Consider the following 18642-nt stretch of genomic DNA (forward strand, 5'->3'; position numbering starts at 1 on the left):
ATTTGCACTGGGTGTGACTAGGATGGACAGGATTAGGAATCAGTATATTAGAGGGTCAACTCAGGTTGGACAGTTTGGAGACAAAGCAAGAGAGGTGAGATTGCATTGGTTTGGATATGTGCTGAAGAGGGATGCTGGGTATATTGGGAAAAGGATGCTAAGGATGGAGCTGCCAGGTAAGAGGAAAAGAGGAAGGCCTAAGATAAGGTTTATGGATGTGGTGAGAGAGGACATGCAGGCGATTGGTATGAAAGAGCATGATGCAGAGGACAGGAAGAAATGGAAACGGATGATCCGCTGTGGTGACCCCTAATGGGAACAGCCGAAAGAAGATGATGAGATGATGATCAATTATGGTTAATTCCATGACTTTTATACAGGATACTTGTCATGCTGATGTGTCTAAAATTGTCTGAGTCTGATGTAGTACCCCATGACATGGCATCATTATAGTTTAGCAGACAAGTCATGGACATGTCCACATGGAAATATCTTGTTATTGAAAACTGTTTATATTGTCTGCTCCAACAGAACCTGAATTTTTAATTTTAATTGTGGCAACATCTATATCTGCATTTAATATATGTAATATTTCCATTTGTCTTTTATGCATGATGTTACATGTCCTTATTAAGAAGTCTGGACAATTTTTTTGCAAATATATTTACTGTGTACTGTGGCTAGATGATCACTTTAATATTTTATTGATGTCACAATTTGTTATTATCATTTCTGTCAGAAATAAATCATCTGCCTGATATATTTAATAACTGCAAGATATGTCCAAAATTTCTATCATTTCATATATAACATATATAATTTGGAATAAAATGTTTTTGTTTCAACTTCCTACTGTATACAGATATATGTACAGACTTAAGTACTTATTTTTGGGACCATTTAGGCTTAATCCCTTACCTAACATAACCAAATTATTAGAAAATAATTCTCTTTTCTTATCTTTTCTCAGTTCCAATCAAGATCTACCAAACTACAGCCTCTGAATCCACCTTACATTAGCTAAACAAAATCGACAAACTCTTACTCCATCATAGCACATTACACATCAGTTTACTGCTCTGTCTTTATACACACACCAGTGATGCAATCTGTTAAGGATTATGGCCAATGAACATTTCCTAGCTAGCCTGGCTTCCCTTGTGTTCAATTCATCAATCTACTGAGCAACATCAAGTGTTACTCATTTAATTTCTATTTTCTATTAAATGTTTTTTTTTTCTCACAAATGCTATCAGAATAAATATCACTGCTTTCTCGTGTCTGGTAGCTTGTCACCTGGTGATAAGCACACAGTATGTCCTGATATCAATTCATGGTGCAAGCCCCCTGCAAAACATCTCTTATGTCTAGTTTGAAATCACCCAGTTTGGGCATGACCCAAATATGATTACAGTTACTCCAGCCCTCATTCTAATATCTCTTTTATCTAAAATTTGCATCAGGCAAAATAAGACTTAATCTATTAGGTGTATAAAATATTTGTGTAAATACTTCCATGTATATTCTAAACTTCCTTGAGTTAGCAGCATAGTGAAGCAACTGGCAAACCCTAGACCCCATGGAGGGATCTTTTTCAATACCTTACATTTTCCGCCATGCTGCAGTAGTTTTCTCTCTATCTATCTTGACTTCCTCCAGATCCTTGCATGCCCTACTAATCATTCATGTCATCATGGGTAATTTCATAGAAATAATCGGAGGAGCTTTTCTCAACAGGTGACTTATTTCTATCCATCAGCAGGCGCTAATTGGTGACATACATTTGCTCCTTTCTTGTATAACCGCACACTTCAGCTATCTCTCCAATTCCAACTGAATTCAACTACTTCCATCAAACTTTATAGCTTCATCATCGACATATACAAAATGCTCATCTATTCAACTTCAAGATATAACAGTTGATCTAGTACTTGTAACATTTTTGCTTGTTGTGACATTGTAAGCTTTTCTAATGTCATCTTAGAGTTTCTTCCACCCCATATAAAATCACAGACTTAACCAGTCTCAAAAAATGGTGTTCTTGTTGGAAATGCTTGAAAACATATGAGTAATAATATAAAAAAGTGCAAAGTCTGTATCTTCTAACCTAACTCAAAGTCTATTAACTTTTATCGTTTAATGCCATCTTTCAGCCATCTTTTCAGTTCTGTATGTTTTAGTCAATGATTCCTCAAGCAAATTTGCTATTAATATTCTCAATTACTTCATGTGGATAGATTTATACAAGTAACCTTATTGTGCCTTTAGGTTATCAGAAATGTCATAGTTCACAGCCACTAGCCTAATTTTTAGATCCATTTATTTTATATTCAGAAAATTTACCAAATATGTCTAGATCTCTAAATAAACCTGGCAAATAAACATCCAGCAGAATTAAATATATGAACACATTATGAATAAAAACAGATTTTTTTTTATTCTTTGTTCTCTATGGCCATACAAGTTCGTTTGTCTAATCCATGTTGCTAATATTTCAAGATACTCCACAAGCAAACGTGAGATCATTGGGAATCCTTAAAGAGTCTTTTTGTTTAACCAAAAAAAAAATGAGGTATATGTTTGCATAAGTCTTTAATGTGCTTTTTTCTTTATTCTGCCCTTTGATCTCAATAAGTAGCCATAATTAAATCAGCAAAATCTTGAGTAAACCATAGGTCAGAAAATGTTTAATAAGACATTACCATTATACCTTGTCACACAACTTCTCTGAATCTAAAACTGACCACTATCATAATATTCTGCTCTGTCTGGGCCAAATGCATGTAAACTTCTGATTTCAATATATAATGAGATATGTGTAATCTCATATTTTGTACATATTATAGATACAATTCTTATCCCATTCACATGCACATATGTAGATATGCAAACAGATCCCTTAAGAAATAGTCTTTTTACAAATTAAACCTTCCTTAATCATAAAAAATAAGTCTTACTACTTTTAACAAGTCTGTACAAGTTATAAAAAATAACAGTGAGTCATCAGTCGTATTGCTTGGTCAAGCTAATGTAACTTCAAAATTCATCCTAATCCTATCATGTTATGACAGATCACAAATTGCATGGCAGTCATACCTGGATGTGAATGACCAATGGTAAATGTGCATTCTAGGTTAATAAATTAGGATTATAGTACACATTGGATAAATAAACACATCCCCCATTAGTCAGTCAGCAGTGCCGATGTAAGCAAAGTAGCATCACAGATGAGCAAATGCAGGTCTGACAATGCAAGATAACTAGAGCAGAAGAGAGGGCCAAACCTATGTCCATGCATTTGAAAGGTAAACAGCCAAGCACAGTGCCAACAGAAGAGCAGCAAAGACTGCTACATACACAAGTAGGTGTACACATCCAAACAAATGTGTAATGGAATGTGTATATGTTACATGCGTACGGCTTGTCAAAGGCAGCACACAGATGTAGATGTGTATGTATGTCTGTCAGTGGTATAAATGTAATGTACATGAAAGCAAGGTTGATACACATACACACACCAATGATGTGCAATAATATTTTCAAAAATATAACAGTATGGCATAATAAATATAGCAGGTTTTGCACATGAATGTGAAAAAAAACTACACCGAGTAACACACAAGTATACTGAGAACAAGGACATATTGCATTCGTTAGCCAACAAGTTGTGTGCACATGTCCCTCACTGTAAAATGACAATACAATTGTTGGCACTTATTCACTATGTCAAAGTAATACATGGCAATGGTCAGTAGTTGCAACAAAGGCAAACATATCTGCAAAATATCATAGAGAAATATAAAGGTAGAACAGTGGTAGACAACATGGGCCCACATCAGGGTAAAGTAGGAAAAGGTAAGTTGACACACTGCAAATACATGTGTAGAGCACACAGGATGCTATAGAACCCAAACAGAAATACATTTAACCAAACAGAAAATGCATGTCAAATGACCAGATTTATTGCTGATGTCTGCAGAACTGGACATGAATAAAAGACACATAAACAGTAATGTGCAATCATGTCACATCAATATGCATAGGTAAGTAACCTAAGAATTTCAAACACATGCACAAATACTGTTAAGTAAATGTCGAATAAAGAAATGCAGGTGTATGTCAACCATCATGCTCATTACAGAACATAGGACACTCCTGTGAGTATCATTACATCACATCAGCAGTATGACAGTGAATGCCCACATGTCAAAGGTACAATTGTGTGCCAGTATGTATCCGACTATGTATGCACACGGTTCCCATTCAGAAGCCTGAAACATCATAAGCCTGAAAATCAAAATCCTGAAACCAAAAGCCTGAAAATTCAGAATCCTGAAAACTCAAAATCCTGAAAGCCCAAAATCCTGAAAGACCAAAATCCTGAAACTCAAAATCCTGAAAACACAAAATAGACATACTGATGTCATTGTGGCTTTGCTATTGTTAGCCCTGTGGTGTTAGGTCATGCGTTGGGGTCAGGTAAGTGTGCGGTTGGTTTTATTTTAGGGTTAGGGGCGGTTTAAGTGAGTTAGGGTTAGGGCGCAGGTTAGGCATGTATGCAATAGTGACAAATATTGGGGTTAGGGGCGGTTTAAGTGAGTTAGGTTTAGGGCGCGGGTCAGGTGAGTGTGCGATAGTGATGGACCTTAGGGTTAGGGTTAGGGTCAGGGTCAGTTGGTAGATATTAATGTCTTTATAGTGACATATTAGCATTATTTGTGTTTTCAGGATTTTGAGTTTCAGGATTTTGGTCTTTCAGGATTTTGGGCTTTCAGGATTTTGAGTTTTCAGGATTCTGAATTTTCAGGCTTTTGGTTTCAGGATTTTGATTTTCAGGCTTATGATGTTTCAGGCTTCTGAATGGGAACCATGCACACACATACATTCACTTAATGCATACAACTATTTGCGGAAGGTGTAAACCAGTGTAAACTGGTGTCAATAAGTAATGGATGTGGAATTGCTACATATACCAAACATGGCATAATGCACTGTTAAGGAATGTGTTATCTGTAATTCTGTGTTTAAATTATGTTACATTGCTGTTTTATGCAGTCCAAAAAAACAGGACTGTAAATAGATAGGATATACCTGCATATGATCCATATGGCACCAGTATTGCCATTTAATGACATACAACACCACATCAAGCCAGAGGGACATCATGATAACTGTCATCCAAAACACATGTTGAATGGCATGTCTGTCTGTTGCACTTAAATGATATGGCAAAGCACAGTTCCAAGAAATATCACACTGTTAGTGATGGAGTATGGAAAACATGTTGTCTGTCATTTACTCCAGTAAAACACACATTTACAGGCTACATCTTAGCAGTACTGGCTGCAGGTTAACAGCCACAATGCATGGACAGTTGAATGAGAGTGGAAAGTGTAATGTGTTAGTGTATGACATACACACATTGCAGCAAAGTTACATGTCACACGACAATAACAAATTAGCATGACATATATATGGTATGCATGCACAAGATTGCATATGCAGTCTAATCAATTAAATGGCAATCAACATGTTGGCAGCAGATCACAAGTGGTGCACGCAGACAATACTTACTGATTGGAGGGACTAGGCTGTTGGGGCTCAGACTCCCTAAAGACCTCATGAGTTATCTCCCTGAACAAATCTCACATAGCTTGTGTCATATCCTCAAAGAAGGACCCCATCATGTCCCTCATCTGTGATTGGAACACTTCAGTCATAACCTCCTGGATTCCCTCCTGATAAGCATCTCAATTCCAGTCATGCTGTCAACTCCTCTGGGGTGCAGGCATAATGGAGGAGGCAGGGGCAGGTCCAGGTTCCTCATCATCATTGTCATCATCATCATCATCATCATCATCATCATCATCACTTTCATCCTCAGAAGACTCTAGAAGTGGCCTGGCATGCACTCACTGTCACCTTCTGCTTGGCGAATCTCCATGCTCTGTCAAGATTAATTGCAAAACACAACAGAAAAGAAAAACAAATGTGTATCCCACAGTAGCAGAACAGAATATGAATATGATGACAATTACACAGGGACTGACACACATCCATTACAGACAGTTACCTCATAAATGCATAGTCCTAAATGTCCTATTCATAAACAGGATGTCAATATTTATTTTGTGAATAATTCTATAGCCTTTAACACACCCACCCAGGTCATTAGCTTTGCAAGAATGTATGAATGATAAAATCAAGAGACTGTACTTTCTGCATTTCGTGACTTATATTAACAGCCACCAAGTGTCATTGTTAAAATGAGGCGAAAGTGATATGATAATATTATGAGCAATAGGCAAGCCATATGACAAATATCTGAGATAGGCAGCATGATAATTTTCTGAACACACATCAATATAATGAATACAACAGTAAAAACAATTCTGTATGTTCAGTCACCACAGCCGGTGACATATGAGTTTCTAATATATCTGGTGCTAACAGTATTGTATGTGTACAACTGATGCATTATCTACCAAAACGTATTAGCAATCAGTAGCCTGAAAAGTGAAAACATTGCGAATATGCTTGCTGATAATGAACTGCTGCACACAAATGCCTATCTGCACAAGTGTCAGTAAACATAAGCTTTAACCTTTATACTGAACTAAACTACACGGTTGTATTGCAATGACTACCTCACTCCACTTTTGTGAGAGAATTATGCTGACTGGGACCCGTCTGGTAAAGAGAGACCAGTCTAGGGCTTGGAATAAGCATACTCATTGGTCTTTTTGAATCTTTTTAATTTTTTTTTCAAGTTTTAGCTTCTGGTATTTAGGCTATGCATGTTTCTGCTTGTTTGCACATCATGCAGTACCACGCACTACTGTGCAATTGTGTGTCAAAGCTGTACAGTTAAATTCAACAAATTTTCCCTTAAAACTCATCCAGAAATATCCATTCACTGAGCTCCTCCGTGATCGTTTCTGAAAAGCCACCCCTAGTGACAATAGTCTTCAACTTAGCATTATGGACAGTTGGACTTTCCTAACCTTGTTGACTTGGGTCTCTTGAGGCAGTGTTGCAATTTCCTCTTGTACACAGTCAACCATCTACGAATAACACAATCTAGTACAGAGTGTAAGAGATATATTTAGACCAAGAATCTAGAATCCATGCTCTTGTTTACTCAAAACAGTAACACAGAGAAGGCTGTCAACTCAGCCAGCACCACATATTCACATAGTACCACTACACATACACATACCACTTCTCATACACATAGTACACATCTAACACGTAAATCCACATACCCAGAGGTTCCCTTGAAAAACTTCTGCAACACCAGAGACCTCCAAAACACAAGACTGCTACAACTAACACAGTCCCCACAGTACCCATATAGTAACACCAGTGTCTCACCCACCAAGCCCATAAGATGTAAGATGTAACTCTCAAAAAACAAGTTTTCTTGTAACTGGAGACTCAAAAGTGAGACCCACAGATGTCCCACTCACCAGCTTAGACAAGGTGAAAGTCACTGTCAGCTGCCTATCTGGTGCCAGGATTCATCAAATCACACATGCACTCAGGTCTCTCAGCAATAAGTATGGTTATGACTCTGTCATAGTTCATATTGGTATGAATGATCTGAGACGTACCTCACTGGATTATATGAAGAGAGATATGGCTGAGCTCTCTGAGTATGTGTTCCAGGCAGGTATGGCCTTAGCCTTGAGCAGCATACTACTCTCACCTAGAATGATGCCACAGTATAAAAAATATTGATTTTAATAATTGGCTCAGTTTTTTGTGTCATTCAAAGGGGATCCCGTTCCTGTTAGCCTGGGAAGCCATGGTTGACAAACCTTGCTGCTTTGCCAGAGACAGTTTGCATTTGGCACCCCTAGGCTTTAGGCTGCTGGCAAAGGCTCTTGTCTCCTCCATAGTGCCTTTTTTAGGCAAGGTCTTAAAAACAACATTACTGACATGAAATTAGCCAATCATAACAAAATAAGGGTCATGCTGCTAAATGTTAGGAGCTTAAACCAAAAACTACACTCCCCTGGAAGCACTACTATCACTAGAAGATGTAAATGTCTGTGCAGTCACAGAAACCTGGTTTAAGGCCTCAGAGAGTACCCTGGTCCTGCAAGGCTACAATGCCTTCCACACCTTTAGACTGCAGAATGAACATGTGAAAACCAAAGGAGGTGGTTTTTCAATCTATATTAGAGATAAATTCACCTCCCATCTAGTCAGACTGGACAGCTTCGTGGAGTTACTCCAAGTCCAGGTTATGGTGGGTAAGACCCCCATTCAAGTCTTAGCCAGTTATAGCTCCCCCTCCATGGGTCATGACACTCACACAACCTACTTAACCAAACTGAAGACAATCCAAATTCTACTGAACACACTGATTTTGGGAGATTTCAATTATCCCACCATCAACTGGGAAACCTATGCTAGCCAAACTCACTAGCACAAAAAAATCCTTGACTTTGTGAATTCAAATGGCCTGGAACAAATTATCCATTCCATGATAAGAGGAATAAATATTCTAGATCTGGTTCTCACCAACATGTCAAACAGGTATACTGCTGCAACTGTTGGACCCTCATTAGTTAAAACTGACCACAAATAAGTCACCTTCGAACTGACACTAACACCAGAACTCACAAAGGGTGAAATCAGACTAAAAAACTTAACCAAGGCAAACTATACCCTTCTAGGTGAAGGTATAAATACATTCCAAGCCCCACCCCAAGCTGGAAGTGGTAACTACGACATAGTTTACACTAAAGCCTTTGACAATCCCTTGCATAAGTGTATAAACTTGGCTGTACTGGAAAGAATCAAACCCAGAGCCCCAAGTAAAAACAAGCTGCCATGGTGGACATCTAGCTTCATCAAACACTATAATAAATGCAAAAAGTTGCTGTCCAAGAAAACAAAGGCAAGGCCCCAACAATGGAAATGCACCCTCTTTAGCCTCTACAGGCTAATAAGGCAACTTGTCAAATCCTCCAAGAGCTCCTTCAAGAGAAACCAATAAGTACTGCCAAAGATAATCCTAAGGCCTTTTACAGCTACGTACATAATCTAAACCATAGAACCCAAGCATGTGCAGAACTAGTGGCCAACGGTATCACACACACTGACCCCACAGATATAACAAACCTGCTAACAGATAAGTTTGGTGAAAATTTCACTCCCTTATCCCCTCCTAACTTACAACAAACCCTCCCCCAAACCTCCCCTCCACCCTACATATCTGAAGAGCAGGACCTCAAAGTCCTGTCCAAGGCAAAACCACAGCATCTATGGGATGAGATGACAACCCAGGCTGTCTTCTAAACAGGCTAAAATATGAAGTAGCATTATCACTAAGTACCCTTTTCAACCATAACCAAACCACAGGCTTTGTTCTTGCAGAATGGATAACAGCTACATTTATTCCCCTCCACAAAGGTGGCCTAGCAGCAGATCTGGGGAATTACAAACCCATAAGCCTGAACAGCATCATCTGTAAGGCCATGGAGTATATCATTATGGACCTCATAAATAAAGACATAGGTGACCTCCAAACCCTGGATCCCACCCAATTCAGCATCGTGAAGGGCAGAGCTTGCCAGTTAAATCTGGTGGATTTCTTTGAAAGTGTGACCAAGGCTATTGATGAAGGGAAATCTGTGCACACAGTACACCTTCACTTTGCAAAGACTTTTGACACAATCCCACTTTCAGGCATTACTGATAAATTTAGCAAACTGAATGTAAACTCCTTCATTGTAAGATAGGATGCCAACTGGCTCACAAACCAGACACCTACTATCAAAGTGGGTGACTCCACATCAGCCAGCAGCCCTGTTACCAGCAGGGTATCACAGGGGTCAGTTTTGGAACCCCTGCTATTTGGTATATACTTCTCAGAAGTTCAGGTCAGAACTAAGGGGTTGTGGCTGACCAGATTTGCAGATAACTGCAAACTAGGTGCAATCATTGAATCCCCAAATGATGTCAGTATACTCCAGGAGAGTCTCTTGCAGACCAGTGACTGGTGTATTAGTCACAGACTCATACTGAATGCAAAGAAATGCATCATTATTCCCTTTGGCACAAACAATATCCCTTCACACTATCAAATCAATAACAGTGCCCTAATTACCCATAAAGTGGTAAGGGACCTGGGATCCCAGGTTGACTGCAACCTTAACTTTGACCACCATGTGTCTACCATAGCAAGGAAAACTTTCCACACAACACACTTGATTAGTAAAGGCATTGCCTCGAGAGCAAAAGAAGTTATAACCACCCTATACTTGGCACTTATCCAGACCATAATTGAGTATAACACCCCATCTGGTATGTACAGTACTGAGCACCTGAAGTAATTCGAGAGACCTTAGACATTTCTAACAAAGAAGATCAAGGAGCTCCAGCATGTGCCTTACATAGACTGATTAAGGTCCCTGTCACTATACTCCGTATCATATAGACTTCTTAGGAGCAAGCCAAGACTCAAACCTATTGAACTTGCTGCATATCCATAAATCAAATGGGTCTAGAACTACCTATTCCAGGGACTTAAAAATGACCTACAACTTAAATAGGACATGCTGGAGGGACAGATTTAGCTCCCAGTGACTGCCACGTCTTTGGAACAGGCTACTAATACATGTGAAACAGAGAACCTCTATGACACTGTTCAAGAAGAACCTGGGTGAGTGGATGGGGCACCGTAAATTCTTACCAGGAATAGCACCCACAATCCTCCCTGGACATGGGCAGAAATCACTAAATGCAATCTTGGTTATTGACTAGCACTTCTATGGTATTACATTGGGTTGAAATGGATAGGCTTAAAATGACCTCTGGGTCAATAGCCTAGTAATCTTCTATGATCCTATGGACCAAATCACCAATAATGTTGGAGGCAGATGCAGTACCAATGTTGACCTGCAAGGTGTGCTGAATATGATCTGCTTCAATCAAATGACTATCTACACAAGTGTCAGTAAACCTAAAACCGTGTTTTGACCAAAACACCAGAGATGATGGAGACAGCTGCAGTACCAATAAATCATGCCATATCTGCAAACAACAGTGCAAACACTGACACAGCAGACACCCATTAATTCTGTGCACAGACAGGCTATGCACAACAGATCAATCACTTTAAAACATAGCTGTACATATAAGTATGTAAACCAAGCATTAGGAGTAGCAGTCAGAACACTTAGATTAGTATACAAAACATCCACCTCAAAATATGTGTGACTGATACACCAGCCCAACCGTTATTTATGTAAACAGGAGAATATGCATTTCATTTCTTAAAAAAGAAAAAAATAGTTAACATACCAGGTCCTAAATGAAAGACCTGCACTGGTAGAGCTTTTAGTCGAATCTAGAACAGAAGCTGTCATTAAAAAAAGGAATAATTATTAGAAAATATAAAATATTGCACAGTAACTATAAGAGTCAATCAGAGGAGGTTAGAAAAAATTGGAAAGAGAGATTGGATAAGCAATTCTCAAAGAAACATGACGGGGTATATCTATGTCTCACAAATACACAACTAAATCTAAAAGATTTTAGATGTTTGCATTGAAATGTTTACATAGAGATTGTTGCTATACCACAAGTAGACTCCAGAGAATTTTTCCTCAACTAGAAGACAACAAATGTTGGAAGTACAATGGAGAAGAATAAGATAATTGGGAACTTATTTTCTGGGACTGTAAAGAGTTGGCAGACTTTAAAGATTCCCTGCAGACTACTCTGTCAGAGATGCTGGGTGAGCAAATTGATGTAACTAGGGATACAGAATTGGAATTGCCTTTACATACTAAGGTCTTGCTGAGTCTAATTATGGTGGTTGCCAAAAAAGTAATTACTAGGAAATCAAAGTCAAAACCAACTGTACTAGAAGTATTGAATATAGTAACAGAAATTAAACAACTGGAATTGGGATCTTTAGAAAAGGGTAGGAGCGAATTATATAGGAAAAAATGGGAATTTTGGGAGCAATACATACAGGGGAGGAATGAGGTTTAAAAGAAGGCAGGACTTGAATGAGCTATTAAAGGTTTGACTGAAAATGATTGGGTAGATTATAAGTGATGTATAGTGTTTACAACTGGAATTATTTCAGTATGGTTTGTAATATAAAATGCTTGCGACTGGGATTGTGTCAATATTTTGCTTTCATTTATACAAAATTATGATTGTCTATGTCATAATTGATAATTCAATAAAGACATTTCATGTTTAAAAAAGGTAACAGAAAACTAAATATGTATCTACTCCTTCTCAAATTTCCTTAGACATGAGTAGTTTATTGGGTTTGACTCTGGGTTTAATTCAGGTTATTTATCCTTCTTGTAAAGTAGTTTCTGGTAAAACACAGATGGATAACTCCTTTCCTGAAGAAATTCAAAAATCTGAATCTGGACTTGTGCACTTATGGCTATTGATTCTGATGAAGTCTGATGATTATTGGTGAGATGAAAGTGCATAGTGTATGGTACAGTGGATACATTTTATTTTATATTTGGACAAAAAAAAAACATACATGTCTCTCTCTGCTGCTCCCCAAGCCTGTGCATCCACTTGATGCACATGGCTCTGGTCATGCTCTGATCCTCCTTGCCTGAAAACAGAAAAGAGAAAGTATGAATGATGTATTCATCAAAAAGCAGTGATATACATTTCTCAGAACAGTTTTTAGACAATTAATTTCTGAAGAACATTAGATATTCACAATACACATTCTTTATTGTTACAAACAGGTTTTATCATATTTGAATACAGATTGGAGGACATACAATTCACGCCTGCAACTACAATGGTCATCCAAACTCTACTTTGAGAACTACCTACCTAGTTAGCACATATTGACTGAAAAAGCATGCACTGAATGCAGTGGAAAGACTTTCTTTTATGGTACCATCTGGACTGGGGATGGATGACTAAATATGGATCCTGGCTTAGGATTTCAAAGTATGAGCATGTGCTGCACATGTAGCTAACAGTTTGAAAAAATTAAATCATGTCAGCACTGTGTTTGGAATCCTTAACCATAATAGAAAGCATCTTTTCCTCAGACAGAGGGACAGTGTCATGCAGCATAGAGCTTCTGTGAACAGAACCATACAAGGTGCTGAACATGAGGGGCTCAGTAATGTATGTGTGAGGACCATGCTAGTCCTTGCCAAAAGAGTACATGCTGTTCTGCATTTCAGTTATCAGTCTGCACATCCCACTCCCTCAAAAGATGGGCTGGTGTTATTAATGAATGGAATGTAATATTTCATGATGAAACAGACCTTGATAGTACATGTACAAAGCATACAATATTAACCAAAGAATTGCTCAGACATGTAACAGTCTTTAGCAAGCTTCACTCATCATGCTGTTGAATAGCTGATATTAATGGAACATTATGGATTACGGATATGTTGGTAATAATTCGACAAATAACTGAGTTCTTTGCAACCATGCTCAAAATATATGTTGATATCAATAAATGAAATACACATTTCTAAATAAATGTGATGTGTAGATTAAAGCAAGATAACAGTTTCAGATATGTGTCCCTTCTCTGGATTTGAACACACAGCATGCCAAAAATGTAGGTATGTTATCCTGTTTCCCTTACAAGTCAAGCTGACAGTCAGCGTATGTTATTCCTAAACAAACAGGTACTGCTCTACAAACCCTTTTATTAGAAAGCTGATGTTATCAGATCATTATGGATTATGGACATATTTGTAGGAATTCAATGACTAACTCAATTGTTCATAACCATGCACAACATAAACATTAATATCAAGTACTAGAATATGCTCATCTAAGAAATGATGTGGGTGAATTAAACCAAGATAATATTTACAAATATATGTTTCCCTTATGTAGATTGGAACCCACAGCATGCCAAAATTTAAACCTGCTGGTCAGTTTACTTATAGGCCAAGCTAACAGTCAGCAGGAGTTCTTGCTTAAAAAAGAGCTACTGCAGATATTTGTTACATGTCCTGCAGAGACTAGATGAATAAAGAAACTGGAAAAACTTATTGGACCTTATTGTAAAGAAATAACAGCTATCAACACATAACTGAAAACATGTGTAAGCAGTCAGACAGGCATTCCTTTTTAGCTTAAATAAACATGTCTATGTACTTTTCTTAGGAGGAGTGAATTAATAAAGTCATGTATGTGTTTTTATTCCAACATGTAACAGCGGAGTGGGCAATACTATGTTACTATAACAGAAAACTACGAAGTGCAGTCATTTGGAGCCTATGCACTATAGGCATCAGTGATGCATGAGAGCAGTGGCTAAGTGAAATTATGTCATTAGATGTTGTAAAACAAGGGTCTACTTTAATTAACCGAAAGCTGATTCCAGCGAATGCAAATCCATCGACACAAATGCATCGAACCACGAAATTAGCGAACTCACAAAACTGTGAAATTACCGCGAAATTCGAAATGTGGAAGTGTTTTGGTTGGCCCGTCTGAGCTACAGATCCGTAAGGTAAGTGTGCGATAGTTACGGATATTATGGTGCAGGTTAAGGTAAGTGCACAGATAGGTAATGTAATATGGGTAATGTATTTAACGTTTAGTGTAGGGTTTGAGGTAGGGGTTTGGTTAGTGCATGTGTGTGGTTTATTTATTATGTTTGGGTATAGCTCCATAAGGTAAGTGTGCGGTAGTTACGGACCTTAGGGTTAGGGAGGGGTTAAGGAGAGTGCATAGATAGTGGTGTATGTGGGGTTTAGTGTAGGGCTAGAAGGAGGGTTTTGGTTGGTGTATGTTTGTGGTTTATTTATTTTGTTTGGGTGGGTAGTGTGTTTTGGGCAGTGGGGTTGGCCGAGTATGACAAATCGGTATTTTGAGTTTTGTGGTTTTGTGAGTTCGCTTATTTCGCGAATCGATGTATATGTGTCGATGGATTTGCTTTCACTGGAATCAGCTTTCGGTTAATTAAAGTAGACCGGTAAAACAAATATACATCTACAAAGGTCATAATTATGGATATTATACACATTATTAAATAAACAACATGGGAATCAAACCCACAGTTGTAAGGACAGCATTTACCAGACCCATTTAATTATCTCCATGAGCTAATTGTCACAGCAGCTACTAAATAGTTATGAAAACATCTATCTGATATGTATGGGACAGATCAATGTTTCTAACATCTGTAGGAATTCTCAGGTATGTGTAGAATATTGACACTTACTGTAGGGATCTATGGGCTGCCTCATCACATTGGTGACCCTCTGTCATAGATCCTTCGCATTACTCTGATGCAGGTCATCATAGCAGTGGCAAACCTGCACTCCAATATGGTAGATTCCTGTCCTCCCTCAGTGATCCCTCGCAATCTAGTTCCATTCATCTATAAGGGTGAAGTTCCTGTGTTTGGCTCTCATCCTCTGCTCCAATCTGGCATGCACAGTCAACATATGGTCATCTCCTCATCAGTCCACTTGTTGCATAGGCACGTCTCAGCCTTCTCAAATTAGCCACAATGGTCCTCAAGTTGAAGAAGTCTGGAAAATACAAATATAGAGAAAACAACTCAGTTTGCAGTTAGTGATGATTTGATCAGTAAATCAAAATCAATTTTTGAAAGTGGCGCTGATGTCATTTATCAGATTATTGGAAGATAATAGGTATGTGCCACACATGGTACTGTTTATCAATACCTATTGGGTGTTTTCACAGAACACCTGGGTGTTATGGCACATGAAGCCAATTTACACAGAGATGAGCAAATAGAATTCCAGACCCTTGAATTTTAATGAACCTCATTAATTATGCATGGCACAAATTGTACTTAAAGGTGGGTGCACATTAGGTGCACTTTGATTCTGTGATTTGGAGTGAGAGGTACATTGGCAATTAGTAGCATTTCTGTTTTGGTGATAAGTAAATGTATTTTAAGTCAATCATTTTAAAAAGTACCTGGTTGAATTGTTACTCAAAATGTTATCTTTAACAGAAGTTATTATAAGTTATTGGAGTGATATTGGTTTGAACTTTATGCATAAAGGTATTGTTATTTTAAATAAGTGAGTTAAGTCCCATATGCAGTTGTATAGATAGATATATATAAAGGCTAATTTATAGATCATCCACAATTTTTACCGGTAATTCCTTGCTCTCAGTGTTGTAAGTACAGAAATCTACGGATTCCAACACTATGTATATATAGTATGTTATGCTGATATTACGGATATTTCTTAATTTATGTCTCCTAACAAAACTATTAAAATGTGCTGTTGCTGTTACAGATATTTCTTCAATGATGCTTCTTAACAAAATGTAATATTACTATTGTCTCAATATAGTAAGGGTCCATACTGTCTGTGGCTTGCTTATGGATTCTGACGTTTTCTGATGCTTTCCATAAGTTGTTACATTGGCACTTGCTATATTATCTTAATGTGAAATGCATACAAACTGCTGTGAAATGATGCTGTTGTCTTTGAACTTCCATTCAACATATTGTAGTGCAAGTGGCTCTAATCCCACTCACAAACTCTAAAGATATTACAAGTTATGTTGATTTTGCAGATATTATATATGAAGACATGTTTTTTACTTTTTGTATGTAATGTTAGTATTTATCACACACAGTGTTATACAGACCCTTGCATTGCACAGGAATAAATACTATTTATGTTGAGATATGCTGTTCACAGAATCAAATGTATAAATGGGCTCACACAGGAATATTATCATGTGTGTATCACTATCTTTCAGATGGCCACCCATCCTAGGGTTGAAAACTTCTCCCCCCAGGAAAATGACATCATAACTGATGCTCTCCAGAAACATGGACAGAGACATCTAGGCCAATCAGGCAATACAGTTTGGAGACATGAAATCTGGACCATCTTAACCAAAATGATCAATGCAGTTGGAGGCCACAATTAATCTCATGATGCCTGTAGATAACACTGCTCAGAAATTATCCTTCATGCAGCCAACAGAGTGAGATGTTATGAGAGATTGAGAGATGCCACTGTTGGTGGACTACCATTGACCTCCATGATGACATCACAATATTTCTGGCCTCATTGCATATTGAAAGAGGAGAGCGATGCATCTCTGCTGGCGGGATTGAAGCTGGAGTTCCAGGCTGAACATGTATGTCTTTCTTTTCATTGCATGGTTGGGTATAGAGACAATTACTACATGCTACTGTAGCATGCATATTCATGTATTGTTTTTGATTTACAGCAGCAGAATTGAAGTAATGCACACACATCCACATGGGGTGAGGATGATGAACGTAAGTCTAATGATAGGTATTGATACAAATGAAGTATAGACAGAGCAGTCCAAACAACATTTGTAATGCTGCTTGTATTAATATTCACAGGTTCACCTACTTCGGGACTAAACCAGGGATCATCAGGTAACTGTCTCCATACTGTTACTGTGACCACTACCTTGTTATTGTCTCAGCCTCATTTCATAGCATTGCTGTTTACTGTCATACTGTTATTTACCCAACATTGTACACTACAGGTATATATATATAGTGGGTGTCCAAGCCATGCAGGTTCAAGTGCAGCGATACCAAGTATGTTACAGCATAATTGTCATAGCTTGCATCAATGTGTAGCACACATGTGATACATGTGTGCTACACACATGTGATACATGTGATACATGACATTTATGTCAATATTTGTCAAAACAGGCCCATCTAGTGTACAGTTGCAACATCCATAACCTGAGTATTTACAGCCCACATAATTGTGTTGTATATGTGATGCTTTCAGTCCTGGTTTTGCTAAATACATGATTGTGTTTGTCTTGCTGTGTACTTTCCCCTGCAGGATCCACAGTACAACCCACAACCTCTCCACAGCAGGAGTCTGTCAGTGGTGTGTTATTAGGTATGTTTCATGCCTGTCATTGCAGTTAAGCCTGTAGTTGTCCTCCATTAATACTGTATCATTCTTCCCATTCCTAGGCTAGTCTGCATCAATGTCACTGAGGGCACATACGAGTGGAATGTATATGTCACACCTTCAGTGTTTTAACTTTGTTCATCTGGTTAACTATGGCAATGATGTGATCGCGAATGCTGTTTTTCCTCTAGAATAGATGTTCTTCCCTCTTTAGCAGTACAATCTTCTCATGAGGCGTTGTCACGTGTTTTTTTTTTGTATTCCTCACATACACCACAGTTGACAGCACTGCTGCTGGTAGTACCACACAACAACCAGGAACAGGGCATTGCAGTAGACATAGACAAGCAGGGTGTCCAGCACCTGCTGCAGGCAAATGAATGGCCACAGCAACAGTATTGGTCAGATGTTCATGCACTTGCACCTACCGCAGGTTGCATGGCATACCAGTTGCATGTCATGCAAGAAGGACAAGAGCACAGACACAGAGAGATTATGACTGCATTGGCTCCTCAGAATGAGAGCCTGCTAGCTCTGGCATGGTCTTTGGAAAACCTAGCCTCTACGGTACTTTAGTAGTATCATACTACCAGCAGGATTGTGTGTTCCCTGACTGCTCTCAGCAGATTGCAACATGGGAGAGGCAGGCTATCAGTCTGCAGAACCACCATTAGCCACTGAGAATCACTGTCTGTGGTCCAACCTGCACAGAGTTCAACTGCTGACCCATCTGCTATGGACCCAC

The sequence above is a fragment of the Protopterus annectens genome, chromosome 1.part1 (assembly GCF_019279795.1).
Source record: "Protopterus annectens isolate FY-2018-M chromosome 1.part1, PAN1.0, whole genome shotgun sequence".
Classification (NCBI taxonomy): Eukaryota; Metazoa; Chordata; order Ceratodontiformes; family Protopteridae; genus Protopterus; species Protopterus annectens.